At 41.0% G+C, this 14,072-nt stretch overlaps 1 long non-coding RNA gene across 1 annotated transcript; it reads right to left on the bottom strand.

The window, feature by feature from the left end:
- Positions 1 to 4,282: 4,282 nt before the first annotated feature.
- LOC128643180 (uncharacterized) lies at positions 4,283 to 4,740 on the bottom strand. Its single transcript, XR_008399781.1, has 2 exons — positions 4,468 to 4,740; positions 4,283 to 4,390 (listed from the first exon to the last, which is right to left on the bottom strand). It is a non-coding gene; the product is annotated as an uncharacterized LOC128643180 (long non-coding RNA).
- Positions 4,741 to 14,072: the final 9,332 nt, after the last annotated feature.

The following is a 14,072-nucleotide window of genomic DNA, read 5'->3' on the forward strand; positions in this document are numbered from 1 at the left end:
GACAGGATATGGCGGTTTTAACCCTGGACGCGGCCAAAGCTTTTGACTCTATAGTATGGGAGCATTTATTTGTATCAATGGGAAAATTTGGTATTAGGGGGAATTTTGTGCAATTTATACATAAAATATATTCAAAACCTGTATCACACATATTGATTAATGGAACTGTTTCCCCTAAGGTAACACTACAGCGAGGTACAAGGCAAGGTTGCTGTAATGTGTTTATTAATGTTGGATCTCAACTGCCGTAAAAGTATGAATGTTTCACTCTAAAATACAGACTATTATTTCAGCATAGGCTGTGATGATTTAGAGTGAGTTTTAATTTATGATGAATTGAAGACTGAGAATATAGTTATAGTAATAAGGTACTATTAATGTGTAGCAATATTCCAATCTATAACTGCAAAGGTAGTTCAATAACTTTGAATTAGAATTAAGAAATGATAATCAGTGAATTTCAGTATTGAGACTTAAGTTCAGATAGTGAGCGAGTGAGATGTGGACTAGCCACTGTAAAGGCTGTTTGTAATAGTATCCGTCTGGTATGTAGTGAGAGAGAACACAGAAACATGCAGCTGCTGACAGGGGCATGTCAGGTACACAGGAGTTCCCCAGCTGATGACGTCAGAGCTGTTCCGTAGCGTTACAGTGAAACCGGCTTGATACAAATTATATATTGAAACAAAAGTAGCGATATGCTAGTAAGTGCAGTAAATAGATCAGTTAACTTTGTGGAAGCAACTTAAGATTTTATTTTACTTGCGGTTACTCCTTGAAAGTCCCGGTTTGTCCTGCTTGCAGGTGTCTGATGAAACAGATCCAATCCTCAGTGTAAAAGCTTGTGTTGGCTGCAGAGCAAACAATAAGTAACTTAGATGATTTAATTCCGTTCACTGGAAAAGTTGTTTATAGGAGCAGTTCCTGCTGGTAATTGTAAATCCAATAACTTGTAATAGCATATATCTTCAATTCATGAATTAATACACAGGATAGGAATTGGATGCATAGAGCTTAGCTGACATGAACTTAATAACTAAGCACTTGTTTGGGGCGGAGACATGACTTAAATAGAGGTGGAAGGTGAGCTGTAGAAAAAGAAGGAAAACCAGGAGTGGAATCCTTACACGTCCCCCCCCTCAAGCAAGCCGACCACGGCTGGATGTTTAGGTCTGTGTGGAAAACGTCTATGGAAACGTTCAACAAGCCTAGTAGCATCAATATGGGTATGAGGTTCCCAGGAGTCTTCGTCAGATGAAAACCCCTTCCATCTTACAAGATACTGAAGTTCACCATTACAATATCTTGAATCCAGGAGATCCTGAACTTCATACATGTTTGCGTCCAGGCATACCGGATCAGGAGGAAGGAAAGGTGTAGGAGGGTGTTGACCTGTATAAGGCTTAAGTAAAGAGACATGGAAGGTAGGGTGTATTACCAAAGTATCAGGCAGATCCAAGGTAACTGCATTCTCATTTACTATGTGAGTGATCTTGAATGGGCCTATGAATAGACTAGCCAATTTCTTCTTGGGAAGATGTGACTTGATATTTTTTGTTGACAACCATACAAAGTCCCCTATTTTATACTTTGGAGCAACTCTTCGTCGTAAGTCATAATACTTTTTCTGAGATGCTTGTACATGCTGTATGTTCGTACATAAATGATGGAAGTTTTCTGATAGGCGTTGTAATAATTCGTCAACAGATGGTGTATTTTCAGAAGAGGAGTGCTGAAAATTGAATCTAGGATTGAAACCGTAGTTAGCAAAGAATGGAGAGTAATTGGTGGTACTGTTGATAGTGTTATTGTAGGAAAATTTTGCCATAGCAAGAAAAGATGACCATTTATGTTGATGGTATGAACAGTAACAACGTAAGTATTGCTCAAGCCATTGGTTCAATCTTTCAGTTTGTCCGTTCGTTTGCGGGTGGAAGGCAGTACTGAGCCGTTGTTCAATTTGCAGAGTTGTAGTGAGTGTTTTCCAAAACCTTGAGGTAAATTGGCTACCTCTGTCTGTGAACAAAACAGTCGGTAAACCATGATGCCTTACAACGTTGTTTAGAAACAAATGTGCAGTTTCTGAGGAAGTAGGTAACTTGTGGTAAGCAATGAAATGTGCCATTTTAGTAAAGTGGTCAGTAACGACTAAAATGGTGGTGAAACCAGAGCTTGGTGGTAGTTCTACTATAAAATCCATACCAATGTGAGCCCAGGGTGAATTGGGTATGTCCAAAGGCATGAGGAGTCCGTACGGAGGTCTTCTCTCGGGTTTGGATACAGAGCAAGTATTACACTGCTGAATATAAAGCTTGATAGAATTTTCCATGGATGGCCACCAGTAAGTTCTGCTTACTAATTCCTTAGTGCGTCTGATACCTACATGACCAAGTAAGGGAGGATCATGGTGTTCTTTAATTATTTGTGCTCTGAGTGGTTCAGGTACGTAAATCTGAGAACCATGAAAATATAACCCATCTTTCTTAATTAGGGAGTTCAGAAGTGTTTGTTTTTCCAAACCTAAGGCGGCTTCATAATCTGGAACTGATATAGATAGTGAAGCGAGAAATTTAGTAGGTGGGAGGATACAACTAGGTGTATATTCAGGAATAGGTCTAGGATCTCTGCGGGAGAGGGCATCTGCCTTTCCATTTTTCGATTCAGGTCTATACAAAATCTGGAAGTCAAAACGACTGAAGAAGAGGCTCCATCTAACCTGTCTTCCAGATAAGGTTTTGTTGTTCTGTAGAAATTCAAGATTACGATGGTCTGTATATATTATGATGGGATGAGATGTACTTTCCAGGAGATGTCTCCAAAATTCCAAAGCTCTTTTGATGGCCAGTAATTCTTTATCCCCTATGGAGTAATTCATTTCTGCAGAGGACATAATTTTTGAGAAGAAGCCGATAGGGAATAGAGGTTCTTTGAGTGTCTTACGTTGTGATAAGACGGCACCGAGTGCATAGTCCGAAGAATCCACTTCCAATATATATTGCAGGTCGGGGTCAGGATACTTTAAAATAGGAGCTGAAGAAAAAGACTCCTTGAGGAAACTGAAAGCATCAGCAGCTTCTTTCGACCATCGGAACACGCAATTGGAGCTAGTAAGTTTGGTAAGAGGTTTCGAAATCCTTGAGAAATTTCGGATGAATTTCCTGTAATAATTACTGAATCCGAGGAATTTTTGTAGATCCTTTCTGTTCATAGGAGTTGGCCATGATTTTACTGCCTCAACTTTTCCCTCTTGCATTTTAATGCCTTCAGGGCTGATGGAATAACCCAGGAAATCAATCGTAGTATGAAAAATACATTTTTCCAGTTTGGCATAGAGTCGGTGAACCTGGAGACGAGATAAAACCCAACTAACGTGTTTGATGTGGTCAGTAGTATTGGAGGAATAAATTAAAATGTCATCTAAATAAACTATGACACAAATATCGAGTAAATCATGAAAAATGTAATTTATAAAGAATTGGAAGGTTGCTGGTGCATTGGTGAGTCCGAAAGGCATAACTAGGTATTCATACAACCCATATCTTGTTCTAAAAGCCGTGAGCCATTCATCCCCCTCTCTGATGCGTACAAGGTTGTATGCTCCCCTCAGATCCAATTTAGTGTAGATAGTAGCATGTCTTAGTCTCTCTATGAGTTCCGGAATGAGTGGAAGTGGGTAGCGATTTTTTATGGTGATCTTATTTAGTTGTCTAAAATCGATAATAGGGCGTAAAGAGTTGTCCTTGTTTCGGACAAAAAACATACTAGTACCGGCTGGTGAGACAGAAAGACGAATGAATCCTTTCTTCAAGTTCTCATCTAAGTAGCTTTTCAGATGGTCTAATTCGGATTGACATAGAGGATATAAATGTCCTATGGGGGGAGTTGTACCTGGTTTCAACTCTATGGGGCAGTCATAGGATCGATGGGGAGGAAGTGTTTCAGCCTCTTTTTTACTGAAAACCTCAGTGAAGTGACTGTATTCAATTGGTACAAGAGTGTCATAAGTGGGGTTCAGAGAAAGTAATGACTGCCTAATATAGGTTTGTTGGCAATATTGTGAGTTTAAATGTATGTCTAAAGATTTCCAACTGATCTGAGGTTCATGTATTTGTAGCCAAGCCAACCCAAGAACAATTGGAAATAAGGGAGATGTAATCACATCAAAAGAGAGATGTTCATGATGATTGTTTAATGTAGTGACAGAAAGAGGAATGGTATGATGTGTAATAGGTCCAGAAGAAATCTCAGACCCATCAACAACACGAAGTGAAATAGGAGACAATTTCTTAATCAGGGGTATTTTATTGATAGACACTAATGAGCTGTCGATGTAGTTGCCTTGAGCTCCGGTGTCAAGGATAGCAGGGACGGAGATCTGTTTACTTGCCCACTGTAAAGACAAAAGTAGAGAACAGAGAAGTGGTTTGTTAAGTACTACTTGAGAGGTGAAGTTAGTGCTACACTTACTGTTCTTTTTCTGGGGTATGATAGGGCAGTCCTTAAGACTGTGAGCTGGATCACCACAATACATGCAAAGGCCCCGGGTCTTTCTTCTCATACGTTCATCCGGTGATAGAGGTCCCCTGAAGATGCTGATATCCATAGCTTCAGCTCCGGTGGGACTAGTAGACCTAAGAGTAGGTTGGTTAGGACTGGAAAACTTTTTGTTTGGCTGGTCTGAATATTGTCGTTCGGATCTTCTCTCCCTTAATCTTCTATCAATATGGCTACTTAATTTCATAAGAGCCTCAAGTGTCTCTGGCAATTCTGTTCTGGCTAATTCATCCTTGACTGCATCAGAAAGACCAAGCCTAAATTGATTACTGAGGGCTATGGCATTCCATTGGGAGTCAATGGAGTACTGTTTGAACTCCGTTATGTAATATTCCACAGGTCTGGATCCTTGCTTCAATTTCCTCATTTTGCTCTCAGCTGTTATTTGGAGGTTGGTATCATTATACAATTCATCCATGACGTCAAGAAATGCCGAAAAGGATGATAGGACCGGATTATTAGTCTCGAATAGTGTGTCAGCCCATATACGGGGTTCTCCCCTTAAATAACTTATCATGCTGAGAACTTTCACCCTATCGTTTGGATAAGTCCTAGGCTTGAGAGAAAAATTAAGAAGGCAAGCATTCTTAAAGTGGCGGTATTGATTTCTGTCTCCTTGAAAACATTCTGGAGGAGCAACAAAGGGTTCAGGAGAGGTCTCTTGGGCTGGTAGCTTAGGATTGATGGAATCTTTTATAACGTTTCTCAAAGTCTCATTCTCCAATTGTAATTCTCTTAGACCCTGGCTGAGTTGGTCTACCCTTTGTGACAGGTTAAAGACAATTTGTGGGAGCTCGGCTGGATCCATAATAATGGCTTAGTTATTCTGTAATGTGTTTATTAATGTTGGATCTCAACTGCCGTAAAAGTATGAATGTTTCACTCTAAAATACAGACTATTATTTCAGCATAGGCTGTGATGATTTAGAGTGAGTTTTAATTTATGATGAATTGAAGACTGAGAATATAGTTATAGTAATAAGGTACTATTAATGTGTAGCAATATTCCAATCTATAACTGCAAAGGTAGTTCAATAACTTTGAATTAGAATTAAGAAATGATAATCAGTGAATTTCAGTATTGAGACTTAAGTTCAGATAGTGAGCGAGTGAGATGTGGACTAGCCACTGTAAAGGCTGTTTGTAATAGTATCCGTCTGGTATGTAGTGAGAGAGAACACAGAAACATGCAGCTGCTGACAGGGGCGTGTCAGGTACACAGGAGTTCCCCAGCTGATGACGTCAGAGCTGTTCCGTAGCGTTACAGTGAAACCGGCTTGATACAAATGATATATTGAAACAAAAGTAGCGATATGCTAGTAAGTGCAGTAAATAGATCAGTTAACTTTGTGGAAGCAACTTAAGATTTTATTTTACTTGCGGTTACTCCTTGAAAGTCCTGGTTTGTCCTGCTTGCAGGTGTCTGATGAAACAGATCCAATCCTCAGTGTAAAAGCTTGTGTTGGCTGCAGAGCAAACAATAAGTAACTTAGATGATTTAATTCCGTTCACTGGAAAAGTTGTTTATAGGAGCAGTTCCTGCTGGTAATTGTAAATCCAATAACTTGTAATAGCATATATCTTCAATTCATGAATTAATACACAGGATAGGAATTGGATGCATAGAGCTTAGCTGACATGAACTTAATAACTAAGCACTTGTTTGGGGCGGAGACATGACTTAAATAGAGGTGGAAGGTGAGCTGTAGAAAAAGAAGGAAAACCAGGAGTGGAATCCTTACAGTTGCCCATTGTCGCCGCTATTGTTTAACTTAGCGTTAGAGCCATTTGCGATTCGGATCAGGAGTTGTCTATCGGGGATTATTATTATTATTATTATCGGTTATTTGTAGAGCACCAACAGATTCCGCAGCGCTATAAACAAAAGGGGGAGTACAACAAAACAATTATAGGGTAGAGGGCCCTGCCAAAAGTTGCACTGTTGTAGTCAGCTCTTAAGAAGGTGATCTACAAACAGCTGGACTTTTAGGCTTACATGCTAAGAGGGTTCAGGGGATTGCAGTGGAGTAGAGGAACTAGTATTAGGAAGGGTTAGCATAGGTTGTATGCGTCCCTGAACAGTAGAGTCTTTAGGGAGCACTTGAAGCTTTTAAAACTAGAAGAGAGTCTTGTGGAGCGAGGCAGAGAGTTCCACAAGATGGGAGCCAGTCTGGAGAAGTCCTGTAAACGGGAGTGTGATGAGGTGACAAGAGAGGAGGAGAGTAGGAGGTCATGAGCAGAGCGAAGGGGACGGTAGGGAGAGTATCTGGAGACAAGGTCTGAGATGTAGGGGGGAGCAGTGCAGTTGAGGGCTTTGTATGTAAGAGTGAGAGTTTTGTGTTTGATCCTAGAGGCAAGAGGAAGCCAGTGAAGGGATTGGCAGAGAGGCGCAGCAGATGAAGAGCGACGTGTAAGGAAGATGAGTCTGGCAGAGGCATTCATTATTGATTGTAAAGGAGCTAGGCGGCAGGTGGGGAGGCCAGAGAGGACAGAGTTGCAGTAATCAAGGCGGGAAAGAATGAGAGAGTGGATTAAAATCTTAGTTGTGTCTTGTGTAAGGAAGTGTCTAATTTTAGAGATGTTTTTAAGGTGGAAGCGGCAGGCTGTAGCCAAGGACTGAATGTGAGGAGTGAAGGAAAGATCTGAGTCAAATGTGACCCCGAGACATCGGGCATGCGAGGTAGGGGTAATGATGGAGTTGTCGACAGTTATAGAGATATTAGGGGTGGAGATTTTGGAAGAAGGGGGGAAAATGAGGAGCTCAGTTTTAGAGAGATTTAGCTTGAGGTAGTGAGAGGACATCCAGGAAGAGATGTGAGAAAGACAGTTAGTGACACGGGTTAGCAAGGAAGGAGATAGTTCTGGTGCAGAGAAGTAGATTTGGGTGTCATCGGCATACAAAAGATATTGGAAACCGTGGTACTTAATTAGGGAACCTAGTGATGACGTATAGATTGAGAAGAGAAGGGGACAGAGCCTTGCGGTACTCCGACAGAAAGTGGTGACGGGGCAGAGGAGGCCCCAGAGAAGGCTACACTGAAGGTACGGTTTGACAGGTAGGAAGAGAGCCACGAAAGGGCTGTGTCACAGATGCCGAAGGATTGGAGTGTTTGGAGGAAAAGAGGGTGGTCGACAGTGTCAAAGGCTGTGGACAGATCAAGGAGGATAAGCAGAGAGAAGTGGCCTTTTGATTTAGCTGTAAGTAGGTCGTTGGTGACCTTAACAATAGCTGTCTCTGTGGAGTGATAGGGACGAAATCCAGATTGCAGCGGGTCAAGAAGGGAGTTTAACGTAAGGAAATGGGATAGGCGTGCATATACTAGTTTTTCGAGAAGCTTTGAAGCAAGAGGGAGGAGAGAAATTGGGCGGTAGTTGGATGGGGAGGTAGGATCAAGGGAAGGTTTTTTGAGGATAGGTGTGACCAGTGCATGTTTCATTGATGAGGGAAATGTACCAGTGCTGAGGGAGAGGTTGAAAATGTGTGTTAGTATAGGGGTAATGGTAGCAGAGAGAGAGGGGAGCAGCTGTGAGGGGATAGGGTCAAGGGGACAGGTAGTGAGGTGAGAGCGCAGTATAAGTGCTGAAACTTCGTCCTCAGTAACAGGGGAGAATGAACTAAGTTTCAGGTTATGAGGGTTGTGGTTGAGTGAGAGTATTTGAGGGGGGGGAGAGAATGGAATTGTGTTGAGAACTGATTTCATGTCTGATGGAATCAATTTTGTTAATGAAGTGACAGGCAAAGTCTTGAGCTGACAGAGAAGTTGTATGAGGAAGTAGAGGAGGGAGGAGGAGAGTATTGAAAGTGGAGAACAGACGTTTTGGGTTTGAAGAAAGATTAGAGATAAGAGTAGAGAAGTAGTGTTGCTTGTGGAGATTAAGGGCAGAGTAGTAGGAGTTCAAGATGAATTTGTAATGAAGAAAATCAGCTGAACTCTGTGATTTTCTCCAATGCCGTTCAGCAGTACGGGAACATCTGCGTAGGTACCGTGTCAGAGGAGTATGCCAGGGCTGGGGATGAGTGTGTGATTTCCTAGCAGTGGTAAGAGGGGCGAGATTGTCAAGGACGGATATAAGGGTGGAATTATAGTGGCGGATAGATTGTTCAGGGCAGGAAAAGGAGGAGAAGGATGAGAGGAGCGGTTGAAGGGAATTAGCAAGTTGTTGCTGATCTAAAGACCTAATGCTTCTGTGAAGTTTGGTGTGAGGAGTAGAAGGTGGGAGAGTTGTAGGAAGGGATGATATGTTGCAGGTAAGGAGATGGTGGTCAGAAAGAGGAAAAGGGGAGTTTGAGAAGTTTGAGAGAGTGCATCGATAGCTAAAGATCAGGTCAAGGGAGTGACCGTCTTTGTGAGTGGGAGAATCAGTCCATTGTGACAGACCGAAAGAGGAAGTGAGTTGCAGAAGTTGTTTAGCAGATGGGGCAGTGGGATTGTTAAGGGGGATGTTGAAGTCGCCAAGAATGAGGGCAGGGGTGTCTGAGGAAAGGAAATAAGGAAGCCAGGCAGCAAAGTGATCTAAAAATTGAGTTGGGGAGCCAGGGGGGTGGTATATGACTGCAACACGTATAGAGAGGGGAGAGAATAGCCGAATCATGTGTGCTTCAAATGAAGAAAATGTTAGTGAAGAGAAGGGCTGTATTTGTTGGAAGGTGCAACGAGAGGAAAGTAAAATACCGACACCACCTCCTTGTCTATTGCCAGACCTAGGAGTGTGGCTGAAATGGAGACCCCCATGTGACAGTGCAGCAGTGGATGCTGTGTCTGAAGTAGAGAGCCAGGTTTCTGTAAGAGCCAGAAGGTTAAGAGAGTGGGAGATAAAGAGATCATGGATAGAAGTTAGCTTGTTGCAAACAGAGCGAGAGTTCCAGAGTGCACAAGTGAAGGGGGAGGGGTTTTTAGATGCAAGAGGAATGTGATTAAGGTTACCAGAGTTTAGTTTATGAAGTCTATTGAAAGGCACACAAGGATGTGAAAGGTTAGGAGGTTGTGAGGGACCAGGATTAGGGGAAATGTAGCCAGCAGCTAGTATGAGCAAGAGGGAGAGTGACATGAGATGAGAAGCAGATTTGCAGTAATGAGACTGTTGTTTAACTGAAGTGTAGGGGGGAGAGAGAGTATTTAGGAATAAGTAGAGTTCATGAGTACAAAAGTAAGGTGAGTATAAGAGAGATGGGCTAATGAACAGTGCAGGTGGAGAGGGAGAAGGAGTAACTGAGTAATGTAGTTCATTGTAGAGACAAGAGGTAGCAAAAAGGAGTATGAAGATATTGAGCATTATTCTGAAAGTGGGAACCAAGTAAACACATAAGACACAGTGTTACAGTAGCACTTGCAAAAGGATACAATGATATACATAAAACATAGTAATACAAGAGTACTTGCCTTGTGTCTTGCCCAATCCTTGTTCAATTCTTGTATAATTCTTAAAAATTAATGCCTCACTTATAAAATGTTCACTTTGAAAATGTGAACATATGCTATTGTTAAAAAGTACACAGCCCTGTTACCAAAGCACTCACCGCTGTGCAATGCACTTCCCCAAGCTAGTCTGCAATATATACAGGTAGGGCAGTCAGCTGAGTCCACTTAATTTACTTAATTGCTAATCAAAGACAGTTGGTAAGGCCAATTGGAATGTTAGAATCTGGTCAGGGTGAGATGATTTAAGTAAACAGACAATAAAATTTGGAGGGGGTTAAAACTGTGACATAAAAGAACTATAAATTTTAGAGTTATAGCAAGTATTGATAAGGAGTGAGCATCACATGGCAATTAACTAGACATTAGAATTGAGACATTGGGAAAAATCATTACAAAAATGCAGGACTTAATTTTAACAGACTAAATTAAATTGCTCAATATATAGATATACACACACACAGAGGGATTTGTTGCAAAATGACAGAAAAAGCAGGGAATAGCAAGAATTCAGTGCAGGGCCTTAGCTCACGTACCAAAAAGAGGGATTTGTTGCAAAATGACAGAAAAAGCAGGGAATAGCAAGAATTCAGTGCAGGGCCTTAGCTCACGTACCAAAAAGAGGGATTTGTTGCAAAATGACAGAAAAAGCAGGGAATAGCAAGAATTCAGTGCAGGGCCTTAGCTCACGTACCAAAAAGAGGGATTTGTTGCAAAATGACAGAAAAAGCAGGGAATAGCAAGAATTCAGTGCAGGGCCTTAGCTCACGTACCAAAAAGAGGGATTTGTTGCAAAATGACAGAAAAAGCAGGGAATAGCAAGAATTCAGTGCAGGGCCTTAGCTCACGTACCAAAAAGAGGGATTTGTTGCAAAATGACAGAAAAAGCAGGGAATAGCAAGAATTCAGTGCAGGGCCTTAGCTCACGTACCAAAAAGAGGGATTTGTTGCAAAATGACAGAAAAAGCAGGGAATAGCAAGAATTCAGTGCAGGGCCTTAGCTCACGTACCAAAAAGAGGGATTTGTTGCAAAATGACAGAAAAAGCAGGGAATAGCAAGAATTCAGTGCAGGGCCTTAGCTCACGTACCAAAAAGAGGGATTTGTTGCAAAATGACAGAAAAAGCAGGGAATAGCAAGAATTCAGTGCAGGGCCTTAGCTCACGTACCTCTGTGCAATGCACTTCCCCAAGCTAGTCTGGGGATATTAATAGGTCCATTTCGCTTAAATATATTATTATATGCAGATGATATCTTGTTTTTTTTAGAAAATTTGCAGCAATCTATCCCTAATTTGATCTATCTACTGGAAGAATTTGGCTCATTCTCAGGTTATCGAGTTAATACTGATAAAAGTGAATTAATGATTATTGGAAAGACAGTCCCTGGAACTTATATTAATACTTTCAAAGAAGTAGATACTATTAAATACCTGGGATTGATGTTACATAAAAATCCTGGGCATTGGTATGCTGATAATTATAGGTCTTTATTTAAAAAAATTAAGATAGATCTACAACTATGGACTTCTTTCCCTTTATCATTAACGGCAAGGGTTAAATTAATTAAAACTATTATCTTCCCACGTCTGTTATATCCATTAAAGAATCTACCGCTATTTATATCTAGTAGTGATTTAAAGAAAGTATATCATTATTTCTCACTATTTATCTGGCAAAATAAAAAACCTTGTATCTCCTTGTTAAGGTTAATGCAGAAGCCTGAGGTTGGGGGTTTAGCACTTCCAGATGTTAAATTATACAATATTGCAGCATTGGTGAAAATTGCAATTGATTGGATAGCTAGAACAAATCTTTATTCTACCTACGAAGAAGAGGTTTTCTTGATGCATCCTTTTGAATTAACAGCACTTTTACATTGTAAACCGCGCCAGTTACCTGGCAATGTTGTTTCTCTCTTGTCATTTAAGAATGTAGTTTTGGCCTGGCATAAATTTTGTATAAAAGTAGGGTTAGATTTTACTTTTTCAGAATTCTTTCCTATTGTCAGGTTACCATCTCATAACAGGTTATATTGCAACATACTGTTCCTTTAACACAAATCTCACCTGTTCTCCTCCCTTTATAAGCCCCTCCTCGTCTGCTAATCCTTGCTTAGTATTGAAGTTCTATAGTTTCACAGAACTTGCCAAGCCTTCACATGCTGCCCTGTACTTGCAGGAATTACGAAGCAAATCAACTCTACTTGATATATGTGTTTTAAACTCTATTAGTTCTACTTTCCAACTTGTCACTAAGGAAACACTTCTCCTGAGACTTACTCCAAGTCCTTTGCTTAACTTGACTGTGTTCCGTTACAGTTTTGCCCGCTCTGGCCATTCCTCCCATCCAGTTTCACGGAAAGGATTGTGGTGACGTCACACGCCAGCAGTGCAACCTCCAACTCACACGCCAACCTCCTCTGCTCAGAGTACTCGGACATTCACGCCGCTGCAACCGCAGTAACAGCCTGGCGGTAAGATTTCACTGCTTCTCAAAACTTATGCCTAACATCTGACTAAACGCTTATATGGATTGACATGTTTTAAAGTAATTACGCTTTTATTACAACTTTGCTACAGCTGTATGTTAAGGCTCCTAAACCGCTCTATACCTTAACTCAGTACAGACCTGTTAAACTTCTATCTACTGATTCTAAGTTATCCAATACGTAACACGCTATATATACCTGTGAATCTCTTTGCTAGCAGACTCTGTCTGTCAATCCAAACGGTTTTGCTTCACCTGTTGTTTTTTGCTCTCACCACTAAATTTGGTATGTTGGTGTGTGCCCCTGCTGCATGGATTTCGTGTTTTATAACACATGTGGCAGCAATAGGGAACACACACTAACTTCTCCATAAGAGTAATAGCATCACTGTGACATTTTGGTTTATTTTTGCTGCCACCTCTTACATACACTTCTTTTCCAAAAGTCTCAGTGTTGCAACACACATATAATTAAACATATGTAATTCCCAGCAGTTGTGGTCCACATCATTAATTCGACACAACCTCATATCTTTTTAGATATCGTGTCCTTGAGCCTGACAGAATACTAAGCCCTTTTAAAAGTGAAAAATGGACCCAGCTGGAATTAATGCACACATGCAGACCCTTACTCAGAGGGTTGACTTGTTAACTGAGGCCCTTAATACTCTTAAGGTTGAGAATGATAATATGAAAACATACATCAGGGATGTAGTAGATAAAAGAGTCCCTATTTCTGAGCCCCAGGTTAGTCCCCCAGAGAAATTCTTGGGTGACAGATCCCAGTACAGGGATTTTAAAAATGCCTGCCTCTTAATGTTTTCTTTGAAACCCCATACATACGCTGATAGAGCCAGAGTGCTTACTGTAATATCATACCTTAGGGGTGAGCCCCGTACCTGGGCCAACACCTATTTTGAAAACAATGATGATATATTAAACTCTCTTGAGAATTTTTTCTCAGCCATGGGTCAACTGTACGAAGACCCATATAAACAAATCACGGCTGAGAATGCAATGAGATCATTAAGGCAAAAGAAGAGAGTAGTTGAAGACTACATTGCCGATTTTAAAAAATGGGCTAAGGATACTATGTGGAACAACATTGCATTGAGAAATCAATTTAGATTGGGCCTATCGGATGGCATTAAAGATGAACTCTCAAGATCAGATTTACCTCCTACTCTGGAGGAACTAATGACCCTTAGTATTACAATAGACAGACGTCTCAGAGAAAAACAGCAGGAGAGATCCTACCATGAGCCCAACCTAAAGAAACATCAAACACCTCATACCTCAAAGTCCTCTCCTGAACCCATGGACATCGGATTTGTACGTGGTCCCTTAAGCCCTGAGGAAAAGGTCAGGAGAAGAACAAACAATCTGTGTTTATACTGTGCTTCAGAGAATCATACAGTAAGAGATTGTCCTACCCTGCAGAAGCTAAGTAAGGGTAAGACTGAGAATCCAGCTTATTGCTGTTCTACTCAGGTACTTTCTATGTCATACTTAGACATATCTCTTCTTTTACAGTGGGACCAACAGCGGGTCAACGCTACCGCGATAATTGACTCAGGAGCCACAGCTTCCTATATTGATAATGCATTCACTTA

Source organism: Bombina bombina, chromosome 1 (assembly GCF_027579735.1).
Source record: "Bombina bombina isolate aBomBom1 chromosome 1, aBomBom1.pri, whole genome shotgun sequence".
NCBI lineage: Eukaryota > Metazoa > Chordata > Amphibia > Anura > Bombinatoridae > Bombina > Bombina bombina.